The sequence below is a fragment of the Mastomys coucha genome, unplaced genomic scaffold (assembly GCF_008632895.1).
Source record: "Mastomys coucha isolate ucsf_1 unplaced genomic scaffold, UCSF_Mcou_1 pScaffold13, whole genome shotgun sequence".
In the NCBI taxonomy this organism is placed as follows: Eukaryota; Metazoa; Chordata; class Mammalia; order Rodentia; family Muridae; genus Mastomys; species Mastomys coucha.
In genome coordinates this window covers 18,219,138-18,234,354 of record NW_022196895.1, presented here as the reverse complement: position 1 = coordinate 18,234,354, position 15,217 = coordinate 18,219,138, and the positions used below count along the sequence as shown (strand labels likewise).

General features: G+C 38.0%; 1 protein-coding gene across 3 annotated transcripts in view; it reads left to right on the top strand.

Annotated features, from left to right (window-relative positions):
* The window catches only part of Ccdc178 (coiled-coil domain containing 178), a 345,640-nt gene that overhangs the window by 284,391 nt on the left and 46,032 nt on the right, over window positions 1-15,217 (top strand). The window lies entirely within an intron of this gene.

Sequence of the window (15,217 nt, the reverse complement as noted above, 5' to 3'; positions counted from 1 at the left end):
AGCTAAGAAATTAGCGGTGATTAAGAAGATACCAGCATCATTGAGGTGACATCTTCTGGGAAGTGTTTGCTGAAAGCTCAAAGAAGCTGTGTTCCAGAGATAGCCAAGGTTGTACCTTGTGCTGCAGCAGGACTTGGCAATATGTAAGAGTCACCCAGGTGGTACTGGTTTTTACAGCACGAAGGGGTCATGAAGAGCAGCTGAGGCTTGGCACAGTAAGAGGTCATAGATGGAAGGCCATAAGTGAAGGTGCAGCCTCAGTTTGCAATTGATGGCCCAGGACTGAAGGTGTCATGCAAAGGAGTTGAGGCTTGGCACTGTGAAGACAGTCTTGGTAAAGCCTAGTTACAGCAGTGTTTTGGGAATGCCAGTACCATGCAATGACCACCAAGGACAGCAGCAGCAGTGGAGTACAGGCATCTGGAGCCCAGAAGACAAACTGTGTGCTGCAAAGGGCAGAGCTGGAGAAGTGACCGTTTAAGCCCTTAGAGGAGCCCAGAAGATCGTGAGTTGGATCCCAGACATTGGTTTTGCTTTTGATTGTGACTGTGCCATGATATTTTTCCCTCTTGAAGGAAGAATGTATTTTAGTGGAGCCCACAGTTAAGAGACTTTGAATTTTAAACGACATTGAACATTTTAAATGGATTGAACTTTTAATATGTAAAGACTGTGGGACTTTAGATCTTGGGGATGGATAAGAAAGTAAGGGTTGAGGCTTAATAGTGATGTGCTTGTGTGTCAAGTTGACAAGGGGTCAATTGTACTGGCTGGTTTTGTGTGTCAACTTGACACAGGCTGGAGTTATCACAGAGAAGGAGTTTCAGTTAGGGAAGTGCCTCCATGAGATTCAGCTGTGGGGCATTTTCTCAATTGCCCCTTGTGGGTGGTGCCCTCCCTGGGCTGGAAGTCTTGAGTTCTATAAGAGAGCAGGCTGAGCAAGCCAGGAGAAGCAAGCCAGCAAGAAACATCTCTCCATAACCTCTGCATCAGCTCCTGCTTCCTGGCCTGCTTGAGTTCCAGTTCTGACTTCCTCTGGTGATAAATAGCAATGTGGAAGTAAGCCAAATAAACCCTTTCCTCCCCAACTTGCTTCATGGTCATGATGTTTGTGCAGGCATAGAAACCCTGACTAAGACAACACCCAAATGTATATGGCCATAGAAAGACTGGAAATCTGACAACATTTGGCAGGATCAATTACTTATTTACACTTCTCATCCACTTTGACTTCTATGCCTGTATTTCTCTAGGATTTTTCATGTGACCACTTTTGTGAAACCTTTCCATAAAGTAAGTTGAAGGGAAAATAATGGATAACAGACCATAAGGGCCTGGGAACTGAGAATTTTAGTGACCAGTCGCATGGGGATGCTTGAAGGAATACTGAAGGGCAACCTGGAGAGCTCTCGGGTCATTCCACACAGGGAGGTGAGTCATGCTGCCAGTAACTAAACAGCGACAGTGAACACGTTTGAGAGAAGAAATGTTGATCTAGTCATCTGTCCATCTATCATCTCTCTCCAAGTGTCCATCTGTAAGCTACCATCTGTCTGTTTGTCTATCCATACATCATCTATCTCTCTGTCTATCTGTCTATCTGTTGGTCTATCTCTGTATCTATCAGTTCATTATGTATTATCTATCCAACTGCCAATCTATTATCTAACATTGGCCTATCTGTCTGTCTGTCTATCTATCCAGCCACATACTCACCTGCCTATCCATCCATCTATCCATCATTCATCCATCTGTTTGTCTGTCTATCTATCTACATATCTGTATCTCTCTATATGTATACATATATATATGTATATATATATATATATCCATCTTGCTTTCTGATAAAAGAGAGAAAGCTTAAGTAGAAGGTAAAATTACATGACTAAGGGAGAGCCAACTAAAACTAATTATATAAGAAAACACTTTAAGAAATCCTGTTACTTTGTAAGCTAACTAAAATATAATAAAGATCTTAATCTCAATAGAACAAAATATTATAAAATTCTCTTACTAAAATTTGCATTTAAAAAATTTTTTATAAGTCATGGCAATGTGGAGTTAGTTTTCTAGAGCTAACAACCTCCCTCAGTGTAGACATGGATAAGAAAGGGGCCTTAGAAAAGATGTTTCCACAGCATACTAATGTCTGTTACAATGCAGGCCTGTGTTGCACAGAGTTAACCCATGGCATTGGTTCAACAGGCATAATAGCTAATAAAATTTTACAGTTTGTTGTAATTGCGGTAAAAAGAACTCAGCGTTCCTGACACTCATTAAAGACCTCATATTTATTAATTAAGTCACTCAGATAATATTTGTTAAGGACTTTCCATTCACCTGGACTTGTGTAAAATGCAGGGAACATAGTTGACTCTCTCATGGACCCAGATGGCAAGAACCCTCTGGGACACAACAGAGGAAGCAAACATACAGCATACACCTTATGTGTGGGGACTTCGCAACTGAAGTAGCCGGGCCTCATCTCTAAGGCTGAGAACCTCGCACAAAGGAAAACAGCTATCATTTCTTATCTACAAGTTCTTTTAAAGGAAAGGTCATATGCTTGGTCCTGTTCTATTCTATTCACCTGATCTAATTGTCTTATGCCAGTACTCTTTCCTTGGGCAACAAATGAAAATGGTTACATATGTCTGCACACATGAAGACACCATCCCCCACTACACAGTTCCTTCTGTCCTCACACATTCACACAGGTTACTCTAGTTTGTGCTCTTTACAGTGGAGGACCTTCCGAGATATGCATTGTTGGCTTTTCCTTCCAAGATATGCACAGTCTTTTTGTTGGTTTCTCTGGGTCTCCATGTTTCTGCTTCATGTGTTCATTGTCTTTTGTATCTCTAGTAAGAATGCTTTTCTTCAGAGGAATGGGTACTGACTTTTTTTTTCTGGAGTCCAAAAGGGAGGCAAGAACATGAATATCTGAGCTGTGTTTTTGGAGTTGCGTGTAAGAGCCAAAAGGCTGAGATCACCCACTACCTTCTTAGCAAAGCCCCTACTTTTTCAGGCCTCATGCAGATACCCAAGGCTCTGCCCTTGGGAATTTCTCTAATATACTTCAAACCCATCAGTGCAATAAAATATCTGTGTGAAGAATTTATCCATTTAAAAACAAAAGGGCTTTTTAGAATCCCTAGTGAATTCTCTTGTTTACATTTTTCTAAATCTCAAAATCAATGTAGTAAATTATTCAGGGGGAAAAAAAAATCTTCTCAAATAAAACCTTGTCAAGATGTTATGGTTCTTAGTATTGCTGAAGGCAATGCTAAAATTGAAACTAACTCCTAGTGTTGGACTGAGTCCCACACACCGAGTCAAAATCACCCAGAGCACATTCTCCATGCTTAAATGATGGCAGAGGATCCCCTATTCACTCCACTTCCAAAAGCCAAGCTCTTAGTTGTTTATATTTCAAAAGCATCCCCATACTTTTCCTATTACATCATTGAGTCTTCACTTTTCTGGACTAAGCTAATGGATCAGAGGGCTAGCACATCATTCACTTCCTACTGCTATTCTAGAGGTTAGCATTTCGATCCTAAGTATTCATTAAATAAAAGTAATGAGTAATTTTATGTTCTAAACTTCATTCTTAAGTACGTCCACATGGAACCTTTCTAATAATGGTAGATATCACAGTGAAAGAAGGAATGAAGAATTCAATTGAAAAAAAAGATACTTAAATGATACTATTAACAGAACTAGTTGCTGGGTCCAACACAGCCCATAGCTCTGCTGGATTGCCCATACATGCTTGTTGTAGATGCCGTACCCCTTCCATGTTTCTACTTAGAGCAATTATTCATCCCAGCTTACCTCATAGCCCTAAGGCAGTGGCCATAGATAGCTGCAAGAACTGAAGGGTTGGGGGGAGTTGAGTATGGCTCTATGAATTCCAGTTTGAGTGACATAGTAACAATGCCATCTCATAAATAACAGGAAAAATAGAAAAGAAGGTGGGTTGGATGAGATGGTTCCCGAAACCAGTAGATTAGTAGTTTGACCTCCAGGTCCCACTGGGAACAAAGGATATTCCAGTCATGTCCAGCTGCTTGCTAAAAAGACATCTGGCTTGAATATGTCTATGTTGTAGATAAAGTTTGGAAGAAATCATGATGCAGCTAGTAATTTAAGTTATGGCATCATATGAAATCTCCCATGTAGAGTATATAGAAACAGAAGGGTAGAAACAGAATTAAGCGAATCACTGGGATTTAGTGGTAGCTAAGGAGATGCAGCCAGCAAATGTGGCTGAAAAGGGGGAATGATGGTGGGACACTGACACAGCCGAGAGACCCCTTCTAAACACAATGACCAAAGCCTAGCAGGTGCCTTGTGAGGTCCTGGATCTCTTTCAGTGCAGTGGTAGATGGCAAGACACTAACACCACACCCCTGCTAAGCACAATGACTGAAGCTTAACAGATGCTTGGTGGGGCCTTGGATCTCTCTCAGTGCACCGGTAGGAGGGCCTCAGTGAAAAGAGCTCCTGTGATGAAAGCAAGAGGAGGAAAGGGCTGTGAACTTCCACTTCATGTCTAGCACCTGTGTACCTTCCTGAAAATTCCATTCCTCCTTGTCACACTAATTCAGATGACCCTGTCACCCAAAGTAACATAGCATAGGAGAACCCAATAATCAGGTATCCAATAATCCCTCCACTACTAGTATCTACAGCGTTTATAATGTGTTTATATCAGTGGTTTCCTAAGAGTTAATGCGTTCCTTGTATATTAGTCGTCCATCGGCACCATTGGTCTTTTGGAATTTGATTTATAATGCTTCCTAAAGAATGATCGTGATAACATACATGTGAAAGGCCTTAAGAGTTTATTATCAATATCTTTCCTGTAATCTGGAAGAGGAAGCAGATCAGTGAGGGAGGGAGGGAGGGTGGAAAGATTGGGCCTGGAATGAACATGATCAACTATCAGATACATGGATAAATTTCAGAACAATTCACAATCTAGAGAATAGTGATAATGAGAGGGAGATATGAGCTGAGCAATATCACCCACATGTCTCCTCCCTGAGTACAGATGCTGTGTGACCCACCTGTCTTCCCCCTGAGTGTAGATACTGTATGACTCACCTGTGTCCGCCCTGAGTACAGATGCTGTATGACCCACCTGTCTCCTCCCTGAGTGTAGATGCTGTAACACCCACCTGCTTAAAGTTCTTGGTACTGTTCCTTCTCCTTAAAGATAGGCTATACATTCAACCTCAGAACAAAACAAACTCATTTCTTTAATAAATTAAAATCTATATACAATAAATGCATGTCTGTGTTTGCACAAAGGAATAAACAACATTGTTAGCTATTTGATACAAGACCTGGTAGCATCTATCACAGATAACACTTTTTCCTGCCATGCCTTCAGGGTGTATATGGAAACAGAGGTCCAAGGAAAATAATTTTGATATGCATTGGATTCTGTACAATTTAAATACTAGAGTAGTTCTTACTTCATTTCTGTAGAAACCTGTTACAAATATGAAAGTCCAGTTAGAATATAGACAGCTCTTTCTTGACATAATCTATGTGATGTTCACACCAGCCTGTGGAACAGTTTTAAAAATAAAGATCTCATTCATTGTGAGATTCATTTACCATGCATACAAAGCTTTGTAACAAAACTGTTTTTAAAATATCAGTGTTAACAGAATTTTGTGCATCTGTCATTCCTGCCCTACCAAAAAAAAAAAAACCTGTGGAGTAGTTTATAATTGCCATTGTTTGGGTTATTACATAAAAAAATAGTGTTTATGTGATTTGCCCGAGAGCTGCACATCACAACTCTCTATTGAATTAAAATTGCATGCACATATCTTTGCTTATCAGTTTTATTTATCTGTCAGAGATTGATAATGGCAGTATGCTTCAGTGTGTGTAAAAGCTTTTAACAAGAAGGTTGGAATTATAACCATAATTTTAATAGTCCAGTGAAAATAAATAAATATGTATATCTTTCTATTGCCTATCATCTATCTAAATCTAAACAATTCATATCATCTATCTACTACTCAAATTATTTTTCTGTTGTATAGTAACATACTGTTTTTCTTCCAAATGTCCTTGATACCTTTTCAAACCTTTCAATGCTATTTTAACTGGATTCCTTAAGGTATAAATGTAAGTCTGTAAGCCTATTTTCTTTATCAAGTACAAGGAGTCTATAGATGCTTCTGCAATGGGACTAGACACCTCACTGTATTTGTGAATAAAAAATAGAACTAGATGGTCTTAAATATTTAATATTTGAATTTAATTTTCCCCAATGTAAATATCCTTCATAACATTTCCACTCGGACCGAAAAGTTTACAACTACAAAGTTCCCAGCTATATAGTGGACATACTGAACTTTCACACTTTCTGATAAGAGTGGTGTGTGGATCCATGAACACAGGTACATCCTTCAGAAAGCCTCTAACTCTTAACAAGTGCCACTAATTATTGCTGCAAATAACCACTCCCATTTCTACCCCAGTGCCCTGTTTATAGACTTGTAATTCATTGCAACACTTTTTAGATTCAAAGAAAAACATGAAAAAATGTAAACCATTGTACTCTTTTTCAGCTATCTATGAACAGTCTTGTATTATCAAAACCCCAGACAAGGTCTGCACACCAGTTACAATTAGTTGATGAATGATTCTTACTTATGATAGTCAGATAAAGACCATAGCTTACATCAGAGTTTGAGTTTGTGAGCCACAACTCCACATGGGGTCTCAAAACAGTTTTAATGTCTCAAAAACTCTGACACCAGTGGAATGCATTTGAATGTTCAAGGATAACTATTAATTCTGATCAGAAGCATAAGGATCCAGAGATAATCTCTGCAGCCTTGAATCTGAAAATACAACACATGTGCTTTGCACAATGCACGCCATCACACAGGACCTTCATGTCTGCATGAAACAGCTGAGCTTAGATTCTGGAGTATTGTATGGTATGAACTGTTGTACAACAAAATTCTCTGTTATACAAACAAAATTCTCTGTTTTGATAGCACCTTAATGGTTTAATTATGGAATACAAATATTTTTAATATATTTCAACAGTCATTCCTAAGCACAATTAATATCAAATTTCACTAATGTATCTTTTAATAATATTGGGTTAAAATAAGAACATCCTTCCCATTGGTTGCTTTTGTTGTTAAAGAGTGAGGCTAAAGATATATACGTGTGTGTGTGTGTGTGTGTGTGTGTGTGTGAAACAATTGTTCCAAAATACTTTTAGATCAATAAATGTTTGCTATCTATGCTTTTTTTTTGTATATCTGTATAACTTGGGTCAAGTAAAGGTTCTTGGGCAATGGGTAATAGGTGGTTTAAGATGCCCTGGTCTTATGTTACAACTAAATCTGGCATACATTCTGTATGTAGGTTAAAACAAATACACAACAGTATTCAGGCACCTTCACAAAATCACACAAGTCTTTTACTGCCTGAAATTTCCTCTGATCTCCATACATTTACCCCAAGGAGGTAAATTTTAATTTAGGAGTCATTCCCCATCTCTCTATTTTTTCTTACATGCTGCATTAAGGAAAGACGCTGACTGCCTTGATTCCTCCTCCTCTTTCAAGTGTGTGTCTAACAGATTTCTGATATGGATGCTCTGTGTTCTTTTTATCTACCACCTTATTCTTTCAAATCTAATTTTCTTTCCCAAAAAGTGTAAGTATGGTATTACATAATACACTTCTTCTACAGTCATATTGATCAACTATATTTTCATTAGGCCAATGGTTGACAAATCATTATTTAGTAAACATAGATCGAAGGCTGACCTTGACTTTGCTCTGACATTTAGAATGATTTCTGTAATGTTGGGACTTATGTTTAATATTTATCTTTTTTGCTTTTGGTGTGTGTGTGTGTGTGTGTGTGTTTTGTGTGTGTGTGAGTGTGTGTGAATGTGTAGTATGTGTGAGTTTGTGTGTATGAGTATGTGTCTATGTGTGTGTTTGTTTTGTGTGTATGTGTTTATGTATGTGTATGTGTGTGTTTGTATGAATGTGTGTGTTTGTGTATGTGTGAGTGTGTATATTTGTGTGAGCAAGTACATGTGTGTGCACATACAAGTGTTTTCAGTATTGGCTTGTTTTGTTTTCTGGAAATCTGATCATAGTTCATTGTTTAGATGACTCACATATAGTATTTGTATTTTAATTGGAAAGCCTCTTGTTATGTCTGATTCTTGAAAGCAGTAGTTCATTACAAGGACACTTCTCATTTCCTTAAAATGTCCCTTTTTTCCCCCAGTGTTCTTAAATTGCAAAATCCAGTTAAATTATGTGCTTTGGGGAGTTAATTTTTGGTACCATATGTCTCTAAAAATCATATAAGTTTATCTAAAGCGTTGTTGTAATGATATTTATGTCTCATAATTCACAGACAATATAAAAAAATTTTAAATGAAAACACGCTAGCCAGCTACTATCTCAGCATGGTAACATACAATTCATGTACAGGATTCCATGGGATTATGTTTATAAGGATGAATTTTAATATCTAAACTTAGCCTTTGCCTTTTAAAACTAAGACATTCAAAATTGTAGGTTAATCTTTAACTTTGTAAAATAATTTACAAAATTTCTGTTTAAGAACTATATTAATAATATGACTTGTAAAAGATAAATATATTAAAAACTTAATTTCTGAAACATCTAAAATTATCAATTCTTTCTCTAGCAATATAAATTCATTAAATAATTCAGGATAGATTTTTTTGAAGGTAAACATTGTACATAAACATGATAAAAGATATTTTGTACAAAAGCCAGTCTCAGTTGATAAGTCAGCAGATGGCCATGTGTAATAGGATGCTGTTTTGAAAGCCGGATTATAATAGATTCTCTAAAGTAAATGACTTCAAGCAACAGAAGACAAGATGGTGGGTGCCTCCTCACAGAAATGTCAGCTTAACTAATGGTTGTTACTCGTTAATGAAATGATTTGGTTCATAATTAGTTAAGGGTGTATGTAAATAATGAGTAGGTAAGCATGTGCCTGAGTCACCTCTGTACATACAGAGACTGGCTCTGCATGTTTGAATGAGTTCTCAGAGTTGGCCACAGGGTACCTACATGCAGTTCTGCCATCCAGTTTCACATTGATGCTCTCTTATGTAACAACCAAGCTGCTGTCCATTATTTTTCAATTTTTAAACATTTTATAATACTGTACTATACATAGTATTTGAAAGTTGAACATATTTGTTTTACTTTAAAGACTAGTGAGCATTGGGTTATAGCTGTGCCTCAGTCAGTTGTTCATCATCCCAGTAGTATGGACTGGAGAGATTGCTCAGTGGTTTAGAGCACTGATTGTTCTTCCAGAGGTCCTGAGTTCAACTCCATGCAACAAGTGGCTCATAACCATGTATAAGGGGATTGGATGCCCTCTTCTGGAGTGTCTGAAGACAGCTGTAGTGTACTTATATGAATAATCCCAGTAGTACATAACTACATTGTTTCAAATTTTGCATCATTTTGGCAATTGTTTATATTGTTGTTGTTTGGCTGCAGGGTTGTTTTGGGGCTTGTTGTTGTTGTTGTTGTTGATGATGATGATGATGATGATGATGATGATGATGATGATGATGATGATGATGATGATGATGAAGATGATGATGTTCTCCCTTGAGAGAATATGCTGACATTTTTTTTTTCAAAAATCTTCAGAAATTGTGACATGTCATGGCACAGCACACCAACCAGTGTACTGAAAACCCTGATGCTGAGCCTCAGGGCTCCTGATTCTGTAGATCTGTTGCCCTGACATTTAGAATGATTTCTGTAATGTTGGGACTTATATTTCTTTTTTTTTTTTTTTGGTTTTTGGTGTGTGTATATGTGTGTGTGTGTGTTTTGTGTGTGTGTGAATGTGTAGTATGTGTGAGTTTGTATGTATGAGTGTGTGTATATGTGTGTGTTTGTTTTGTGTGTATGTGATTATGTATGAGTATGTGTGTGTTTATATGAATGTGTGTATTTGTGTATGTGTGAGTGTGTGTGTATATTTGTGTGAGCAAGTACATGTGTGTGCGCATGCAAGTGTTTTCAGTATTGGCTTGTCTTTGTTTTCTGGAAATCTGATCATAGTTCCTTGTTTAGATAACTCACATATAGTATTTGTATTTTAATTGAAAAGCCTCTTGTTATGTCTGATTCTTGAAAGCAGTAGTTCATTATTTCTAGAAAAAGCCAAGGTAATGGTGATCCAGAGGGTCTGAGAACAGCACTCAGAGAATTCTGATCTAGAACCCAAAGTCTTCAACTTCTACACAGAATCTCAAGTTGATCTCCACAGACTTTGTGAACCTAATCACACACCTGCACAGCTTCCTGGATACTTGCCCATCCTGTGAGTTGGATTGTATTAGGGTTATTATCGCTATGATCAAACATCACAACCACAAGCACCTTAAGGAAGGCAGGGTTTGTTTGCCTTTCTCTTTCCGATTATGATTGGAAGACGTCAGGACAGGAACTCAAGCAGGGCAGGAAGCTGGCTAGCGTGTTTTCATAAAATGTTTAAAAATTGAAAAATTGAAAAAAATTGAAAAAGACAACCTTTATTCATCCACAAGACTTCAGATTAATAGGAACATCACAGTATAAAATATTACAAATTTGAAAAGTTCTGCAATTTTTAAAAAATACACCTAAAAATTCAGTCTCTTTAAATACCTTGTCTCTTTTAAAATCTACAGATTTAAAAATTCAAAGTATTTCAGCAGTTGACTCCTGTCCAAATAAAAATAAATTACATACTTTCTTACTTCAAGATGGAAGAACCAGGGCAGAGCCACAATCTCAGCAAAGCAACACCAGACTCCAAAACGTATATAATCAACTCAATGTTTGATCATCTGGAATTCCCTCAGGACCTTCTAGGCTCCTCCAAGGGGCTTGGGTCACTTCAGCTCTTCCCTCTGCAGTACACACAGCTTGTATTCTAGGATCCAGCTGGCTTCACTCCACCACTAGTGCTGTTCCTGATGGCTGTCCTATGGCACTGGAATCTCCAGAATGCTGCCATCTTCTACAACTAGGCTGCACTGTCACCAGTAGCCTCTCCAAATCTCTCCTTATGATGCAAAGCTTCAACTTTTCTCCATGACCCCTTCAATCCTAGGACTTCCACTGAGGTGCCAAGCCTCAGCTGTTCTTCAAGCCTTCAAAACCGGTACCACCTGGGTGACTCTCACAGTAGCAAATTCAGTTGGCTGCACAAGGTACTCTGCCAGCACAACTGACCCTTTGTCAGCTTGACACATAAACACATCACATGCCACAACCTTTCCTTTCCTTGCTAATTTCTCAGCTCCAGCTGAACAGCTTTAATTGTCCCAGTAAAGCAAAGGTTTTTACTTCAGTGGTTCTGGTCTCTTGTTAAACACAACTGACTCTTCAGCCCCAGCTGACTAGAACCTCATATTCATTACACAAATGGCTCAGCAGAGTTTTTACTTCCCTTTGAAACATCAGAAGCCAGGCTTCCATTTTCTGCACTACTGTCTACATTTTAATCTTCCAAGCCACTACAGAACAGCCAACTTAGTTCTCAACAATCAATGGCTTTTCTAGCCCAAAGTTCCAAAGTCCTTCCACAGTCTTCCCCGAAATATGGTCAGAAATGCCACACAATCCTAGTACCAATGTGTCACATTTTGGGTTACTACTGCTGTGATAAAATACCATGATCAAAGCCAACAGGTGGAAAGGGCTAATTTGACTTAACATTTCCACAGCACTGGTCATCATTGGAGGAAGTTAAGACAGAAATTCAAACAAAGCAGGATCCTAGAGGCAGGAGCTGTCTAGGTTGAGGGTCTAGAAGTTAAAATATAATTGTAACATTTTTCCCATCTCTTTTCTCCCTCCAAACCATCTCATATGATCCTCCCTTCTCTCCTTAAAATGCTTGGTCCCTTTGTTCACTAATTGCTATTGCATGCACACACACACACACAAACACAAACACACACACACGTATATTCCTATTCCTAATTATATATATTCCTAGATATGTATTCCTAAATATATTTATATATGTATATTAGAAAGGTGGAGCCTCTCAGAGGAAAGTTGTGCTAGGCCCCTGTCTGCAAGCATAGCAGAGTATCATCAATAGTGTCAGGGATTAGTGCTTACCCATCGCATGGATCTCAAGTGGAGCTAGTTATTGGTTGGCCATTCCTTCAGTCTCTGCTCCATCTTTGTCCCTGCATTGTTTTTAGACAGGACAAATTTTAGGTTGGGGACTCTTATGGACTAGGTGGGGAAACCCCTGAAGAGGACAGAAACTCCAAAGGAAGGCCAACAGAGTCAACTAATCCTTGGCATCCCAGAGACTGACCCACCAACCAAAGAACATACACCAGCTGGACCAAGGCCTCTGGCACATAATAATGTATCTTGTCTAGCCACAGTGGGAGAGGATGCATCTAACCCTGCAGAGACTTGATGTGCCAAGGTGGGAGGGTTACCCAAAGGAGCCTCACCCTCTTAGAGGAGAAGGGGATGGAAATAGGGGATGGAATCTGTGGGTGGGGACTGGCATGGGGCAGAATTTGAGGTATAAATAACTAAGTTAAGTTAATAATAATAATAATAGAAAAGAAACAGACCATGTCCAGCTGCTTCTTGGCACTTGGTTTGTGGCGTGAGAAGCACTACTCCTCAGCCTGTTGTTAGCACAAGCCAGGAAGTTCCCACTTGGGCAAGCTGCCTTCAGATTAAAGAACTTCTTGGAAGCCCAGCTTCTTTCTTCTTTCTGGCTACTACAATATTAATTTATCATTCCTTATGACAGGCAGCTTTTATTCATGGCTCTGTCTCCAGTATCCTGGCATCTCGTGGGAAAATAAGTTCTCCTGAATGCTAAACTAGCTTCCAAATAATCACATCCTTGACTTAGAAAGTACACCCCAAAAGAGAATAGGAAAGGACAAGCGGTGTTTCAGCATGTGCTCCCACTATGAGGGATTTGTTGGTTTTTTTGTGGTACCAAAGGTCAAAAGCAGGGCCTAATGCCTGTCAGTTACATCATATACCACCATGCCCTTCAGTGAGATATCTGAGGCTACGTGATGTGACTAAAGGAGATCTTTAAGTCTTGATAACTTAAGGACCATCATTTCAGGCTTATTACTGTGAACAATCGTTGTTCTATGTACAATTTACTCTATGTTTAATCCATAAATTTCTACTTGCTCTGTCTTGAAATTTTTATATTTCAATAACCTAGCCGAGCATCATATAAGTACACAATTCCATGGAAACATGATGTGTACATAAAGTTTGATAATTCATTTCCTACTAACATCCTACAGATGTGAACAAGTACTCATTTCATAGTACTACTTATTTTTCAAGACATCCTGTGGCTCAGATCTGCAGCACTTTGGATGGTTGTAAGAGCTTCCTGTCAGCTCTTAGCTAGAATCCACAACTACATGTCAAAGGCAAGAAGCAGGAAGTAATTTGATTCTAATCATGATGTCAGCACAGTTTGAAATAAGAGCTTTAAGTTAGAAGTGGGTAACCTCTTAGAAATACAGATTTTCAGACTTTGTGAAGATGCCTCCAGCAGACAGCAATAACCTGTGGTCTACTGACAGGAAGGAATGAAGACAATCAAAATATTTTTTTAAGAAAAAAAAATGCTAAGTCACATCAGAGCCTAGATCCTTAAAAAGTGATTTATAGATAGGTTTTGATTAGCAATTTATATTTGTTATATAACATAGCTACTTTATTGAGAATGTTTACCTCAGCCTTTGGCCTATCGAGCCAGCATATACAGAACTACACATAAGTATGTTTTACTATGTTTGCCAGGTATAATAATTAATGATAAGTTACTCTACATGATAATTTCCTGATAATTTTAGTTTATAACCAAGTAAGAAATTTTCCATGATTTTCTCTATCTTTGCACTTCAAAAAAAGCTACACTGTCTGCCAGAACATATTTTACTACAGGACCAAGTGTGATGTCATAAAGTTTTCATCATATGTGCTAAGAAATAATTTTTGCCTCGCGATGGTGGCGCCTGCCTTGTCCAGTTTCACACCCAAGCTAATTTGTAAATTAAATACAGTCTCTTATGCACGCTCTTGTCAGTAAAAATCAACAAGTTGTTAAAGTCAAGATACAGGGTCACAGCTAAGTTTGACATACTACTACACAACTCCAAGACCTATGTCCTCCTCCTGTCCTTGGCATAGCTAAGATAATCTTAACATGGCCATTCCTGAACTTCTGTGCATATCAAAGGAAACCTACATTTTCCAAATGCAGTAACAAGTGTATCCACATACAGTTCACCAGCTACCATTAAATATCAGACTTGGCTTATGTTACAGACACACAATTTCCAAAACAAAAACAAAAACAAAAAACAAAAAACTTTTTTTTTCACTAAACTTCTGTTCCAAAGTAATTGTAATTTTTAATTTGCTGACTTTACTTTAGAAATTTAAATTATCCAAAATTTCCCTAAATTTATTCTGGATTACGTAATTCACCATCAACCAAGCAGAGATGTGTTTTTAAAGGTATTTTTTTATTAGATGTTTTCTTTATTTACAATATCTCCTTTCCCAGGTTTCCCTCCAGAGAAAAAGAAAAAAAATAAAATAAAAAAACAAACAAACAAAAACAAACCCCTATCCCCTTCCCCCTCCCCCTGCTCAATTAGTGTAGAGAAGTGGCTTCATTTTTTGGCATGTGAATTGAGCCTAAGAGTGTGTGTGTGTGTGTGTGTGTGGTAACAAAGCCTAATGTGTTTCTTGACTGTTTTACAGATGGTTTCATTCGTGTAACTTTGACCCCCTGGTAGTCATACCTTAACATGTTTTATTATAGGTGTGAAGAGACATTTATATGAATTCCCACTTTGTTATAGTTTTGCTTCTTTCCACTTTAAATCACACTCTAAGCGCTTATTCATGCTACCACTCTCTAAATGATTTATCAGTGGCAAAATATATTATGTGACAATTTGGATCCTTTGTAAATGTAGTTTATTGTTAATTCCGATAAATTTATCCCGATTCATTATAGACTTACCATAGTAATTATTACAGAATGCTAACTGTCTGAAGGAAAGAGTTGCTTTTCTATGCAAAACTGCCACTTTTCTCATTTTCTCTGTTGATTTTTATATTAAACT